The sequence below is a fragment of the Strigops habroptila genome, chromosome 9, assembly GCF_004027225.2.
Source record: "Strigops habroptila isolate Jane chromosome 9, bStrHab1.2.pri, whole genome shotgun sequence".
NCBI classification, from domain to species: Eukaryota; Metazoa; Chordata; class Aves; order Psittaciformes; family Psittacidae; genus Strigops; species Strigops habroptila.
The window spans coordinates 33601690-33616181 of record NC_044285.2 but is presented as its reverse complement, the minus strand read 5'-3'; the positions used below and the strand labels follow the sequence as shown (position 1 = coordinate 33616181).

At 41.7% G+C, this 14492-nt stretch overlaps 1 protein-coding gene across 4 annotated transcripts in view; it reads left to right on the top strand.

Moving 5' to 3' along the window:
- Positions 1–14492, top strand: part of IL1RAPL2 (interleukin 1 receptor accessory protein like 2) — a 379033-nt gene that overhangs the window by 249534 nt on the left and 115007 nt on the right. The window lies entirely within an intron of this gene.

The window sequence follows — 14492 nt, the reverse complement described above, 5'->3', positions numbered from 1 at the left end:
CAGAGCCAGGATGGGTTAATTTCCTGCCTGTCCCCAGATCCTTTGACAGAGTGTTGTACAGCATTGTTGGGTTAAGTTTTGTTCAAAGTAATGGGTTCCTTTACCCCATAGAAATGGGCCTAATGCCTTTTGTGTGATCTCATAAGGGAAATAACACTAATGAAGAGAAGAACAGTGAGTGTGTTTTTCTTCAGTCATGCCACGCTAGTATGTCATGCTGTTATAGCCTGTATGACATGCTGGTCTCAGAGTTAAACTCCTGCTGCACATGGGTTTATTATAAATGTGCCACTTAGCATAGCTTGACCTGGGATTTGGCACACATGTTTCAGCCTGGGAGTAGTCATTTACTTGCCCACATTTTTAGGCTGGTGATTTATAAATTTGAAATGCTCAAAAGAATTAAAAGAAACTGAGAGGGTCACCATTTGGGTGCCCCACACATTTCAGCAGTATATGAAGTGCGTGTCCAGCCCAGCAGGGTCTTTGCAGATCAGAGAAGTTATTTATGCTTGTGCTCAATGTCAACCGTATGGCAGTAGGTCTTCAAGCGGGCTTAGGATTTGGATAGGGTTAGAACAGAGGCAAAGTCTAATGCTGTAGTTGGAGTGAGGCTGAGGAGGGGCTGCCAGAGGAAAACAGTCCATTCTTCTGGAGCTTTCATCAGAAATTTTCTTGCCAGAGCTGGAGCTTTGACCTTCAGCATGCGCCGATGACTCCTTTCTCACAGTGCTATGGGGCAGGCAGTCTTGGCTGACATTGGCTCACAGTCTGGCTTTGTTGCTTATTTTCTATACCAAGTCCACGGAGGCTGCAGTTGCATCTGCAATGTCATTTGAGCAGGCTTGGGTGTGGAGGAACCCTGTGCATGTGCTCAGGAGCAAAAATTGTCTGTCCAGTGGTATCACTGAGTAGAGATAGAGATCGGGTTCCTCTGTTCCAGTCTCAAAGTACTGCTGCAGTTGTCTTACTCCTGTGTCCCCTGGCCAATAGCTTTAGCACATAGTAGAGCAGAAGTTCACTCATGTACCTTAAATGTTGGTATAAAACAAGTTGTACATTTGGAGAAGTGAGCATGTCTGTGCAGTTTTCCAACTTCTCTTTCAGTTTAGGCAGTATCTCCAGTCTATCTGTCTGTTGTATGGGTTTAGATTTCAGCGTAGGGTTTTCTTCAGCCTCACTCATATAAGTCTCGTATCTTGCAAGACATCCAATCTTGAATAGCTCTTCCATTGTCTTAGAGGCCTTAGTCTGCTGGCCCAGAGGAAGTCCACTTGTGCAGGAACAGGCAGTTCACCTGAGAAAGGAATACCTACACCTGAGATCTGCAAGGGATGGGATATGCCTCTGTTGAAAGCTGTGATATGGGAGCTGCAGATAGTAGCTTGGCGTTCTCCAGATTCCTCCAGAATTCAAGCGGTTTTTAAAAAGCAAAGAGCAAAAGGCTGTAGCTGCTGCAGCTGTGAAAGAAGCTTTCGAAACTAACATGAGTTTAAATTAGGAAGCTTTATCTGCCTGAATCTGAAGCTTGAAAATGTAAGAGCCATTTCAGTCAATTCAGTGGCTTAATGAAGTAACAAAAGCATCATATAAAATTATGCAAAACCAGTGGAAATTCTATATCCTGAAACCCTACACCCAGATTAATAAAATTAACTGCAAGGTATAAAAGGACACATTTGGGAGATTATGTTGAAATTCAGCTGGTTTAAGGGTTTGAAATTCAGAGTTTTAAGAGCCTTTGCTAAGTGCTGTATGGCAATACGCTAAGTACAGTAGTTAAATACAATATTTTGGGCAAAGGAAGCGATGGGATTTTTCTTTCTGTTCTTTCTTTTCTTTCTCATTTCTTTTCTTTCTTTTCTTTCTCTTATTTCTTTTCTTTCTTTTCTTTCTTTTCTTTCTCTTATTTCTTTTCTTTCTCTTATTTCTTTTCTTTCTCTTATTTCTTTTCTTTCTCTTCTTTCTTCTTTCTCTTATTTCTTTTCTTTCTTTTCTTTCTTTTCTTTCTTTTTCTTTTCTTTCTTTTCTTTTCTTTCTTTTCTTTCTTTTCTTTCTTTCTTTCTTTCTTTCTTTTCTTTCTTTTCTTTCTTTTCCCTACAAACCTCCTCAGCACATTTGTTTCAGATTGGAGGAAGTTAAATATGCTTCAAAGATACAGTCTTAATTTCATGAAGAAAAATATATAACTGTGTTTCTTATAGGAAAATGTCACACCAAGATATTTCTATTTGGGGAAAAGAGCTATATTACTCTTCCCTTTCCTTTTTTTTTTTTTTTTTTAAATCTAAAACTAAATCTGACATTAATTTACAGTTTCAGGCAACCAATAACACATTTCTTTTCCTTCATAAACTTTTTGTCTGAAAATATTAGCTGGGCTCCTACCTTGGATATTTGGGAACTGCTCAGTGTTCAAACAACGTGAAAATAAAATTGGAATCTTCTAGTTTCTGCTTCTTCTCACTATCATATTTTAAATTGATCAAGCAATATGTAGAATTGAAAAAAAAAAAAGGAATTAAAACCCAAGAGGGCTGACACCTGGGAAAGGATGTAATACACCTGAACTTATAATGTATGAATTAAAAAATATGCTTACCAAGAGTAGCAGCAAAAATGACACTAAGAATTAGATGCTGAACTCCAAAGTTTTACCTTCAAAATTTGGAAACTTGAGTTCAGGTGCCAAATTTGCTCTCCTCTGTGACAGGCTGCTGTGCCAGCACTCAGGAGTCAGCCCTCTCACACCACACAAAGTTGAGAGAGTCTAAAACCATGAAGGATCAAGATGAACAGCAGCATGACTGTAATCAGCCCAGAGCTCTGCTTGCCCCGAATGTGCTCACTTGTGAGACTGCAGCCTCGCCTCTTGAAGGGTATTATCTATCTCCAGATGAAATTTGCTTCACCAGTGGGATTCAAACTGTGAAGTTTCCTGATCTGAGAGTTTTTCCCTGCTCCTAAACCCATGCTCCCTCTGCAGCAGTCGAAAATGCAGTCATAAATATGAGACAAGGCCTTTACCTAGGGCATGAGGAAAGCACTTCTTCATTGGTGGTGGAAAGCATCTTGTCAAAGCCCACATTTCATATCTCAGTTTCCTTTACAGTGTCCCTCAAGAAAATTCTGTATGCTTGTAATCTCGGTGCATCTCTGACAGTCCCCATGGCTTGTACTTGTACTGTATGTGTCTCTCCTCTTCGCACCTAGGATTCTGCATACTTATTTCCCAAACGAAACATCTCAGTGTTTTTGGTAAATCATCTTTCTAAGAGACAGAGGAAATGGAAAGGAGGAGGAAAGGGGCTTGCATGCTGTTAAATGGATAGAAAGAGCATACTCTGTGGTGCTGTTTGCTCCCAGGGTAGTGTGGATTCAGAGATTTTGAGCATTCCCCAGTGGCTGCTGCCCGCCCCAGTCCAGATTTGCCAAATATGCTGACATGGCAGACGAGCACCAGAGAGAAACACGTGCTTCTCTGAAAACACTTCATCAAAGCCTGTTTGTTATGACTAACAGCAATCAGTGTACAAAGGAGACAGACACGTCTCTTGAGTTAAGATAACGTGAGGAAAGAGAGAATGAGCAATTTCCTCAGACACAGCCTGAGCTCCTACCAAGCCAGTTTGCTGCCCCAGCCAGCTCAGCTTGGTCATGGTAAAGAGTATCTGCCTCAGCCACCATGGCCAAGGCGAGCACAGTGACTCCTGACCCCGAGCTGCCTGCTTCTCTCATGACTTACATCAGACTCTGTTAAGTCAGGTTCTTCAACCTAAAAAATACAACTGCAGAATAATCCTTGTTGGTTTGTTTCCTTTTCAAGTAAGCAAAAATCCTATCACTGAGTCCGCTGTCATGGTACTGTGGGCATTGTGCTGCTGTGGGCTGGGTCTCAGGGAGGGCTCTGGTTGCTTCAGGGGTGCTTCACATATTATTAAATGAAATGTCAGATGGAGAGATGGTAGTTTGTGATAGACACGTTTGTAAAATCTGGGAGGAAAACACGGGAGGGAAAGATGGAAGGAGAAAATTTGCTCTGTTAGACATCCGTGTATTGAATGTGACAACATTTAATATTACTAGCAGGAAAACGTATCATGTATTAAATTTATGTACTGTATTATGGGGTGCTTTTATACAGCAGTTTGGCACTCTTGGTGAAGTTTTGAATTGAGAAGTAATAAAGAAAATTCTAGTGTAAAATATGCTACCTTCAATATTCATAAAACATGCCATACTTTAAAGGACCCGATCCTGTTCATATCCACAGAAGTGGAAGCTTTGCCATTGACTTCCATGGAAGCAAGGTCAGCTACAAAATGATCAATTAAATAGGATTCCAAGAATGATTTATTGTCCCCGCGATATTAATTTTCACCCCATTAGTGTTCCTTTTCGTTAGTGTGACCTTCAGTCTTGCATAGTGAAATGCTCATTGCTCATGACATAACATGATGAGAATGCAACTGATAAGGCAATGATCTGAATCAAACAAGATAGTACCAGTGGGCAGGAACTTTTTGTACAGTACAGTGGACTTCTGGCCCACACCTTGTACTGGTTTTGGATACCCTGGCAGTATAAAATCTGTATCATTCTAATAAATCAGTTATTGTGTATGCTTGAGGGATCAAAATATCTTTTATAAGATGCATTTGTTTGCTGATCATTTTTAAAGTGCTTCAATGACTGAACTGTAGCATCCAGACATATTTTCTTGTGGGGAAAATTAATGTTGGTTTGCTTTTCCAAATAAAAATATCTAGCTTTGGTTCTATCAGACAAATGGAAAACAAAGGACTAATCCCAGTGGAACAGGAATTCAGTTATGAACCATCTATATCACAGACCTTGGAAATCTTGAGTTGCATTTTCCATTGAAAAATAGAGATGTTTGATGTAGTGACAGATGATATACTATACTGTATTTTCTTTTTCTATTGCTGTTGGAATTGTATATTTAGTGAATTACTTGTGATTTATGATAGTGTTTTAAGGACTTGCTAGTTCTTCCTGGGATAAGATGGCATATTTTAACTATATTAATGGTTTGAGACTTAAGGATAGCACCATATATTTTTGTAATCTTTCAGCAGTGAAGCCACAATTTATACAAATGGATTCACTCTGTCTTTAGCTCAAGCAGTTCTGACAAAGGATGTCATTTGAAGTAATGTTGCTCATCATTCATAGGCGCAAAAGCTTAAGGCTCCATTGCTTTGATATGAAATTGAGTTGGAGTTTTCAACTCCTTGCAAGATCAGTAGATGGTGTTAATGATAATTTAACTGTTTTATGCAGCTCCGGATTAGACTGCTTTTGAACATGAAAGTGCATTTACCAGCAGAAAGAGATGTACTAATGTGAGAGTATGTAGGAGGAGAAAAGCAGCATTCCAGCAACAACGCAGAATTCCCTGAATGTCAGCTTTGGAGCAGTTAAAAAATAGCATTACGATGCCTTCAGCCAAAAGTGGCTATTTACAGTACAGGATATTAGATACTTTTACAGCACCTTGGTAAGGAAGTACATCATTGCAGAGTAATACCAAGAGCTGGGAGATGTCTCTGAGCTTTACTTTGGTGAATTATCTGAAATGGAGCCCAGTCCAGCAGTCGCACTTGAATACTGCCTTTTGTTGTGATATCAGTAATGAATATAGAAAGACCTATCTCTGGATGGGTGATAATCAACAAAAGCATGGTACAGAGAGTAGTCCTTAGGCACAGTCTGAGAATAATAACCGATTAAGGCAAACGTTCTGTCTTAAAAACTTATCTAACATTACTGCTGCTTTGTGGCTTTGCTTCTGTGATCCAGTCCTTGTATGCTGCCGCTACCCTTTTACTCCTGAAAAGCCCCCCAAACACCCACCAAACAAACCCCACCCTTCCTTTCTCTGTTTAATCCACTGATTCTGTAAAAAGCAGTGAATGATACCATATGGTTTATAGATAAGTGATAGATCTTTATGTAGTGCCTGTTTTACAAGTGTGCTGACACACAAATATTTTCTTTTATTAGTAATTAAAATCTAGGAGAGAAAGAATATTTCCCACCTGTAACCCTGTAGTTAGGTTATCTCCATATTACCCCTTTAGAATCCTGTGTTCTGTGATTACTAATCCAAATATTATTTATGTCCTGAGAAACTGTGATGCTCCTTAGATGTGCATCTCAAGTCTTGCAGTTTAAAACGTTGCCTTACATTTCTAGAAAATGTAGAATTGAAGGAAAAGACTTGACAAACAAGGCATAATATTTTTTGCTGTACTAAAGGAAACATGATTGATAACTATTATGCATCAGGAGGAGTTGATGGACGTGTACATGTTGATTAGAGAAAACTCACGTGGTGCATAATGCATTTTAAAGCAGACAACAAAACCAAAACAACCGGGGGTAGGTTGTGGGTAAAACAATCCCATGCACCAGGAGCAGGTTGTCACACTCACTGTATGATGACCATGACAAGGAATAAGACCTTCACTGTTCCCTACACTGCCACTGCTGAGTTTGTGCTCAGCTTCTCCATCGGCTTCTCCCATCCTTTGGGATGGAAGTATTATGGATGGTCAGAATTTTCTATTTTTGATTTGGGAGGAAACTTGTGGGTTTTTTTCTCAGATTTTGCTTTAATTTTACATTGGAGGAAAAGCCTCTCATAAAGACACGTCTGAAGAATGCCACATGAAAATACTGGTTCAGAAAGAAATGGAAGCTGTAGGGTGACATTACTGGAAAATTGGGGGGTGTGTGAGTGGAATCTTCTCTAAATTACTTTCTTTGTTGCGTGTCATTGTTCCATAAGCTGGGGCAGTAGCACTACATAATCATACTTAGATATAAAATGGCAGTCCAAATAGTATGTTGAGTTTCATTTGAATGATGTAGTTTAAATGTAATGGCAGTTACTACCTAGAACAGATTGAATTGTCTTGTTCTCTTGTTGAAAATGTCAAAGCAAAATCTTAAATTGCTTCAACACATGACAAACAGAAGATACTTTCAACAGGAAAACGAAGTGTCAAGCAGGTTCGTTACAACAAGCTGACACAATTTCATGAAAAATTTCTCAGAAATTACATTCCTGGTACAAAACTTGTATCTGGCTGCTGGGAAAAACCAGCAGAAAACCTAAAAACGGAGTAATGAATGGCCCTCTGAGAACAGCAGAGAAATGCAGAAGCCAAAGAGAGTGATCTCTGTTTTGAGCTGTTTCACCAACAGTGTCCCAGTGGCTGAGGGGTGGGAGAAGTGTGGATTCCTGTCCTGGCAGTAGGATGGAGAAATTGCAGGAGAACAGACCCCCCTCCCTAGGATTGTATGTATGTGCAAGTAGTTCAGGCAGGGGCAGGCAGAGTATCCTGGTATTTGGTCAGCACATTGATGTCACTGTTCACTGTTAATGAAAACAGGATGGGCTCCTCTCCTCTCCCTCTCCCTCTCCTCTCTCGGCTTGATGATTTTTGGCTCTTTCCATGGTGTTTTTGTTGTTGAGGGTTTTTTTTCTCCATTTCTTCACATGCCTATCTTACGCCTGCTTTTATTCATTTTCCTGCTCATGCAACCAATAATGACATGATTCAGCCACTTTTTTCTCAACAATGCTACATGTGCTTAAGGAATAATACAATTCAAAACTTCTTCAGTGATAAAATGGAAAAAGAAAACCCAATAGCTAAACCTGGTGGAATATATCTTACGGTTTTTGAAGACAAATTAGAGACGAAGAATCTACATAAATTTTCCATGAACGTTTTATCAAAAGGTTTTCCTTGTGAACTACAGTAACATTTTTCATCATTGTAGCAAGCTTTGGAAGCCAGGGTGTTAATCCAAAGAATTTATCAGGATTAATAGCTGGATGGCGCAGGGTGAAACATACTCATTAACCCCCTGTGGAGCAAAATCAATTAGCAAGAGATGACTTAACTGAGGACCCATGTTTCTTACTTGTGAATGTTGTCAATCTAAGAAACTTCCATTTGAAATTCCATCTAGAAGTTGTTTGTGGTGTGGCAGCTTTGAAATTGTAATGGTCCTGCTGAACGTCAAAGGGGTTACACTGTGTAACATCTAATCACGGCCAAAGTACAAGTTTTAAATGGTTTCTACTGCCTTTCAGACTTCAGGTGAAATACATTTTTAATGTTGATCTTCAGTGTCTCTGTCTTATTCTTTGAAAAACTGCAGAGGAATGTTTGATCTGTAGCAAAGGTTTTGACTCGAGGCTACCTCAGGGTACAGGGAAGCCCTGCAACTGCCTGAAACAGCAAACCAAGAGCGGTGGCAAAATGGCACGGGCTCCTCCTTCACTGTGTTGTGGTGTGCTCTGGCTGGAGACAGCTGCTGAGCTTGGAAGTGGCTTTGCCCAGCCCCCAAAAGAGCATCCATAGTTTTGCCTAGATGTAGTACCATAGGTGCTTAGTTCAGCTGGCATCCATCATCTGCAATAATTTTCTTTTGATTCACTAATCATGGCAGTCATGTGAAGTTCCCAACAACTGGAAAAAGGGAAGTATAACCCCCTTCTTCAGGAAGGGGAAAATGGAAGACCTGGGACCAGTCAGTCTCATCTCAGTGCCTGGCAGGATCATGGAGCAGATTCTCCTGGAAACTGTGCTAAGGCACATGAAAAACAATGAGATGGTTGGTGATGGCCAACACGGCTTCACTAAGGGGAAATCCTGCCAGACCAATTTTGTGGCCTTCTATGATGGGGTTGCGGAACTGATGGACAGGGGCAAAGCAGTTGATGTCATCTACCTGGACTTGTGCAAAGTGTTTGACACTGTCCTGCACAACATCCTTGTCTCTAAACTGGAGAGATATAAATCTGATGGATGGGCCACCCGGTGCATAAGGAAATGTCTGGATGGCCGCACACAAAGAGTTGTGGTCAACGGCTCAATGTCCAATTGGAGACCAGTAACAGGTGGTGTCCCTCAGGGATCGGTGCTGGGACCTGTCTTTTTCAACATCTTTATCGGTGACATGGACAGTGGGATTGAGTGTGCCCTCAGCAAGTTTGCCGGTGACACCAAGCTGTGTGGTTCGGTTGATACGCTGGAGGGAAGGGATGGGATCCAGAGGGACCTTGACACGCTTGTGAGGTGGGCCAATGCCAGCCTCATGAAGTTCAGCCAAGCCAAGTGCAAGGTCCTACACCTGGGTCTGGGCAATCCCAGGCACAGCTACAGGTTGGGTGGAGAAGAGATTCAGAGCAGCCCTGGGGAGAAGGACTTGGGGGTGTTGGTTGATGGGAAGCTTAACATGAGCCGGCTTCAGTGTGCGCTTGCAGCCCAGAAAGCCAACTGTATCCTGGGCTGCATCAATAGAAGTGTGACCAGCAGGTCAAAGGAGGTGATCCTGCCCCTCTACTCTGCTCTTGTGAGACCTCACTTGGAGTACTGTGTACAGTTCTGGTGTCCTCAACATAAGAAGGACATGGAGCTGTTGGAGCAAGTTCAGAGGAGGGCCATGAGGATGATAAGGGAGCTGGAGCACCTCCCATACAAAGACAGGCTGAGAGAGTTGGGGCTGTTCAGCCTGGAGAAGAGAAGCTGCGTGGTGACCTCACAGCAGCCTTCCAGTATCTGAAGGGGGTCTACAAGGATGCTGGAGAGAGGCTCTTCATCAGGGCCTCTAGCGATAGGACAAGGGAGAATGGGCTCAAACTGAAACAGGGGAAGTTCAGGTTAGATATGAGGAAGAAGTTCTTTACTGGAAGAGGTTGCCCAAAGAAGTGGTGAATGTTCCATCCCTGGCAGTGTTCAAGGCCAGGATGGACAGAGCCTTTGGCGGCATAGTCTAGGGTGAGGAGTCCCTGCCCATGGCAGGGGGTTGGAACTAGCTGATCTTAAGGTCCTTTCCAACCCAAACCATTCTGTGATTTTATGATCTATATTTAATTACAAGCATTGTAGTTTCAGAGAATAATGGATTGCTGTGATTTTTATTAAAACATTGCGTAAAATCAACTCCATGATAATTCATGTTGCTGGGATTGTGCTGTGGTGCAGTAGTTCACCGTGCACAAGTGGGCAAATTGGTCATGGACTATGAATTGGTTGTGGACTTTAGGCTTTTGGTACTCTGGCTTCAGGTTGACAAGAATGATAGCTCTCATTTGCATGCAAAGTCTCCAGCTGTCCCTTCACAATGGATGATGGGATCTGGCTTCATCTGTCAACCACTTCTTTACTTTTTTATAAGAGAGAAAGAAAAGAGAATTGAAAAGCCAAAACATAAAATGTCATAAAATGTTCTTTGCAGATCTTGAAAATAGAGGGTAATTTCAAGCATCTTATTTCTGCTCAGAGTCCAAGAGAAACATTTGAGTGCAGATGAAATGATGTGTCCTTTGTGTTAAATACACTTGGTTCATTAAAATAAAGCAACTCATTTGAGATTTTCCTGAATTATATTGCAGGGAAATGCAATTTATATTTAGTACAATTTATTACACTTCTTTTTTTTTTTTTTTATTTTTTCCTCTACTTCAGATGAAACTCATGCCTGCTTCATAAAAAAAGCTGTATGATCCACATTTAGAAAGAATAAAATGAACATGCATAATGTAATCCAATCTGTGAAATTTAGAAATGCAGTGAAAAGAAAGGTGTGTGTTGGCAACCCTACGAGTAAGTGTTGTGGTTTGAGTCAGCGGTAACTCAGAAACACATCAAGCGCTCGCTCACTCGCCCCCCCCCTTTTTCTTCCTCCCCCGCTCCTGGAGGGATGGGGAGGAGAATGGGAAGAATGTAACTCCCACGGGTTGAGTAAGAGCAGTCCCGCAACTAAGGTATAACACAAAACCACTACTGCTACCACCAATGATAATAACGATTAGTGAAATAACAAGGGGAGAGGATACAATTGCTCACCCACCCGCCGACCGATACCCAGCCCAACCCGAGCAGTGATCTGGGCCTTTCCGGGTTACTCCCCCGGTTTTATTATACTGGGCGTGACGTGCTGTGGTATGGAATACCCCTTTGGCTGTTTGGGTCAGGTGTCCTGTTCTCTCTTCCTCCCCGGCTTCCCTCCTCCCTGGCAAAGCATGAGACTGAGAAAGTCTTGGTTGGAATAAACATTACCTAGCAACAACTAAAAACATCGGTGTTATCAGCGTTGTTCCCAGGCTGAAAGTTAAAAAACACAGCACTGCACCAGCTACTAAGCAGGAGAAAAATGACTGCTATAGCTGAACCCAGGACAGTAAGGAAACTTGATAGCATCAGTACAGCAAGAGCCTGCTGACACCGAGTTCTTTCCCCTTTCCAGCACCCGCCTTGCAATGACTCTAGTGACAGTACTGATAGTAATCCATAGCATTGGTGTCATGAAGTGTTTCACATCAGGAGATGCATAACAGTCAGCTGCCACTGGTGTTTAACATGTATACTGCAGTAGTGTTAAGTGTTCAGCCCTGTTGTAATTACTTTGTGATGGGCACTTGTGGGATTTTTCCATCTGTGCTTCAGTAATGTGCAATCTGTGCTATTGTTTCTATTCCACTTCACCAGAGTCGTCCTCAGTCATTTTTCTGTTGCAGAACTTCCACCAGAATCCTCACCATTTCATTTTTCTACAGCCCTACATGACTTGATTGCCTTGTAAGAAGGGGGGAAGAAGGTCCTGCACAAATCTGAACACTAGAAGATCGCAAACTCAAATCTAGTTCGTTCTAACTTTTCTTAACATTTCCATGAATTCAGCAGAGTTCATCTAGTATCTGGTGCTCCTGCTCTTTTCTCCAAAGCAATTTGGCTATCTCCGTGCACTTGATAGCATCCTGTGTGGCAGTAGCTGGAGTAGTTGAGGACATCTTAGATGGGAAGACCATCAGCAAGACTTGTTGTTCAGTGGTGATTTCGTGCCTGGGCAGTGCAGCTGCTGTTACTAGTTCTAAACAGTTACCATGGGCTGCAAGGTCATGCCTGCAGCAGGAACTGTTAGAGCAGCTGCAAGAACAAGACAGACACAGTTGTGTTTAGAATTTTGACTGCTGTGAAAGTCAAGGGGACTACAGTCATGGCCAGCTTCTTCTTTGGTGCCAGTAGTATGACCTGTCAAACACGAGGCTGTTCCAAGTCATGAGGACTTAATGGGTTAGAATCAAAACCAGTAATGATCCAAGAGCATTTGAGTGCCTCAACATGCTTGTCCCTTGTGAACTGCATTTCAGCATGGACACAGCATCTTCCTTAAAACTGTGATTGTGTTGTCCTTCTATGTCATAAAAAGAATTCATGTGATGAATTCCAATTATTTACTGCTAATATAAAAATGCTGCACTCCTTCTTGGCAGAAAATTGTCCCACAGAGGCAGACCAAACAGTGCATTAAGGCAGCTCTCCATCCTAGGTAGTTTTCAAAAAGTTATATTGATGGTGATGGTGGCAGAGGAGGAGGCATCCAGTTGCTGTATCATTTCATCCCGTAGTCCAAAAGATGCATTTTCCTGCTCAAATAGTAATAAATAGAGAAAAACTCTTGTCACTGGTTAGTGACTCCTGGCTCATACAAGTTTTGAGTTTCAGTTTATTGAGAATAAGTGTTCAGTGTTTATTTTCAAAGATGGAGACACTTATCCTTTGACAACACTTGGTTGCAATGGCTTTATTTCTGTTGAAACAAATGAATGCCATGGAGGTGGAGTCATTCTGTCAGCTTGATTCTGTGGTGAAGGAAAGGCAGCCTAATAGCCAAATGCTGAAGACTATTTTGGACTGACTGGTAAACCCCCTACAATACAGCTCATCGGGGAAACAGTGTGCCCTTACAAACACAGTCTCACAAAGTTTTTATTTTTATGAATTAGTTGCTTTATGTGGGTTTCCACTGCTTTTCACCTGCTGTGGTAATTTACTGCTGTGCTAAGAAAATGAAAAGCTATTGTTCTGATCTGGAGCTGGACTTGTGGGTGAACGTGTGTTAGAGGCTCAGTCCACAAAGTATACTTATTACACGTCCAGGGGGGAACCCTTGCTTTTCAGACAAGCTTTTAACTCTGCAAGTGCACAGTTCAGTCCCTGGCAGCCAAGACTATAGCTGTCACACTTACATTTACATCTGCACAATTGGCTCACACATTTGCTTAGGTGTAAGCATCAACATAAAAGATAAAGCAGTAGCAGGTCAGCCCTGAAGCATTTTACTGTCAGCCATTGACAAGTCTGTTGGCACAATCTGGGATTTCAGATGAGCCAAAGGGAGTTAGGTACATGGTTTTTTAAAGGTATAATGCTGAGCTTCTCTTAGCAACATATACCCCTCTGGGTTAAAGGACTGATTTAGCGTTTTGCACGCAGTTAGTTCCATCTTCATCTATGGTGTGAAAGTTGCAATGTCACTGCCAAGATTTTGAGATGCCAAGATCTAAGTCATGCCTGCAAGCAATGTGTATTTGAACTAGGAGTGAACAAAAGCTTAACTTGGGAATGAGCTTAGTTTTCAGATTGAAGGATTTGGCATGCTGCTATTTGCCCCCAGAGGATGCTATTCAAACAGATCAGTTCTGCTGTCAAAAGGTTAGCCAGATTCTTGATTGAATGAAACTAGAGCTCTGTGTTAATTAATGGGGGGAAAAGCCAGATCTTTGACTGAAGAAGTAGGTGGCATTAATTGTCTCATAGAAGATTTGAAACAATTTTGTTAGATTCTCTGCATTCCGCTTCATATTTGGATGCTTTTTCCTTTCATCACTGCAAATTACATGAAAAATGTCCAGGAAGCTACATCAATAGCAAAATTATAAAAGAGCAAATGTGCTTGGTACTTATCACAAGAAAGAAGAAGAAAACGCTTCCCAGCATTTGACCAGTTCTTAGCACATGCAAATAACTGCTTTCCACTCCCTTAGGAGAGTTATCTGTTCTGCAAAACACTTCAGCTGTTCTGAGTCAGAAGAAAGAGTCCCATCTAATCATAAGCAGCTGGATTTCAGTGCATGACCCTGGTCTTGACTGACTTAACAATGGCAGCAATTCAGGTCTTGGAGCACAGGTGATCCTATTGACTTGAGCATGTCTTTGAGTGGCACAGGGGAAGGGATCTGCATTAAATTCAGAAGTTGTGTTTAGCTGGGTCACTCAAGTTGTTGGTAAGAGACTTGTGTTCATTGTAGCAACAGCTTGGGCTGTCTGTCCTTAACTGTGGCTGCTGTAAGAGGAGTCTGACTGGAAGTGGGGAGAGTACTGTGAGGCTGCTGTAGAGGCAAGGTAGGAAAGAGTGGAGGGAAATACAGCTGTGTCAAATAAACTGCGAAGGAACTGGTGCTTACTGAGATGCCTGGTAGTTTGCTAGCTGGTATCATTGCTTCCCGAAGTAATGATATCATAAGGTTATTTGTTTTCAACTGCTTTGTGCTTTTTCAAGAGAGCTCATTAGTGTGTCAGATATGTGTTTGAATGTGGAATGGGACATTCTTGAAACGATAAGGATATGGAGAGAAAAAATGAGCATCTAAGCTCTTATGCTGC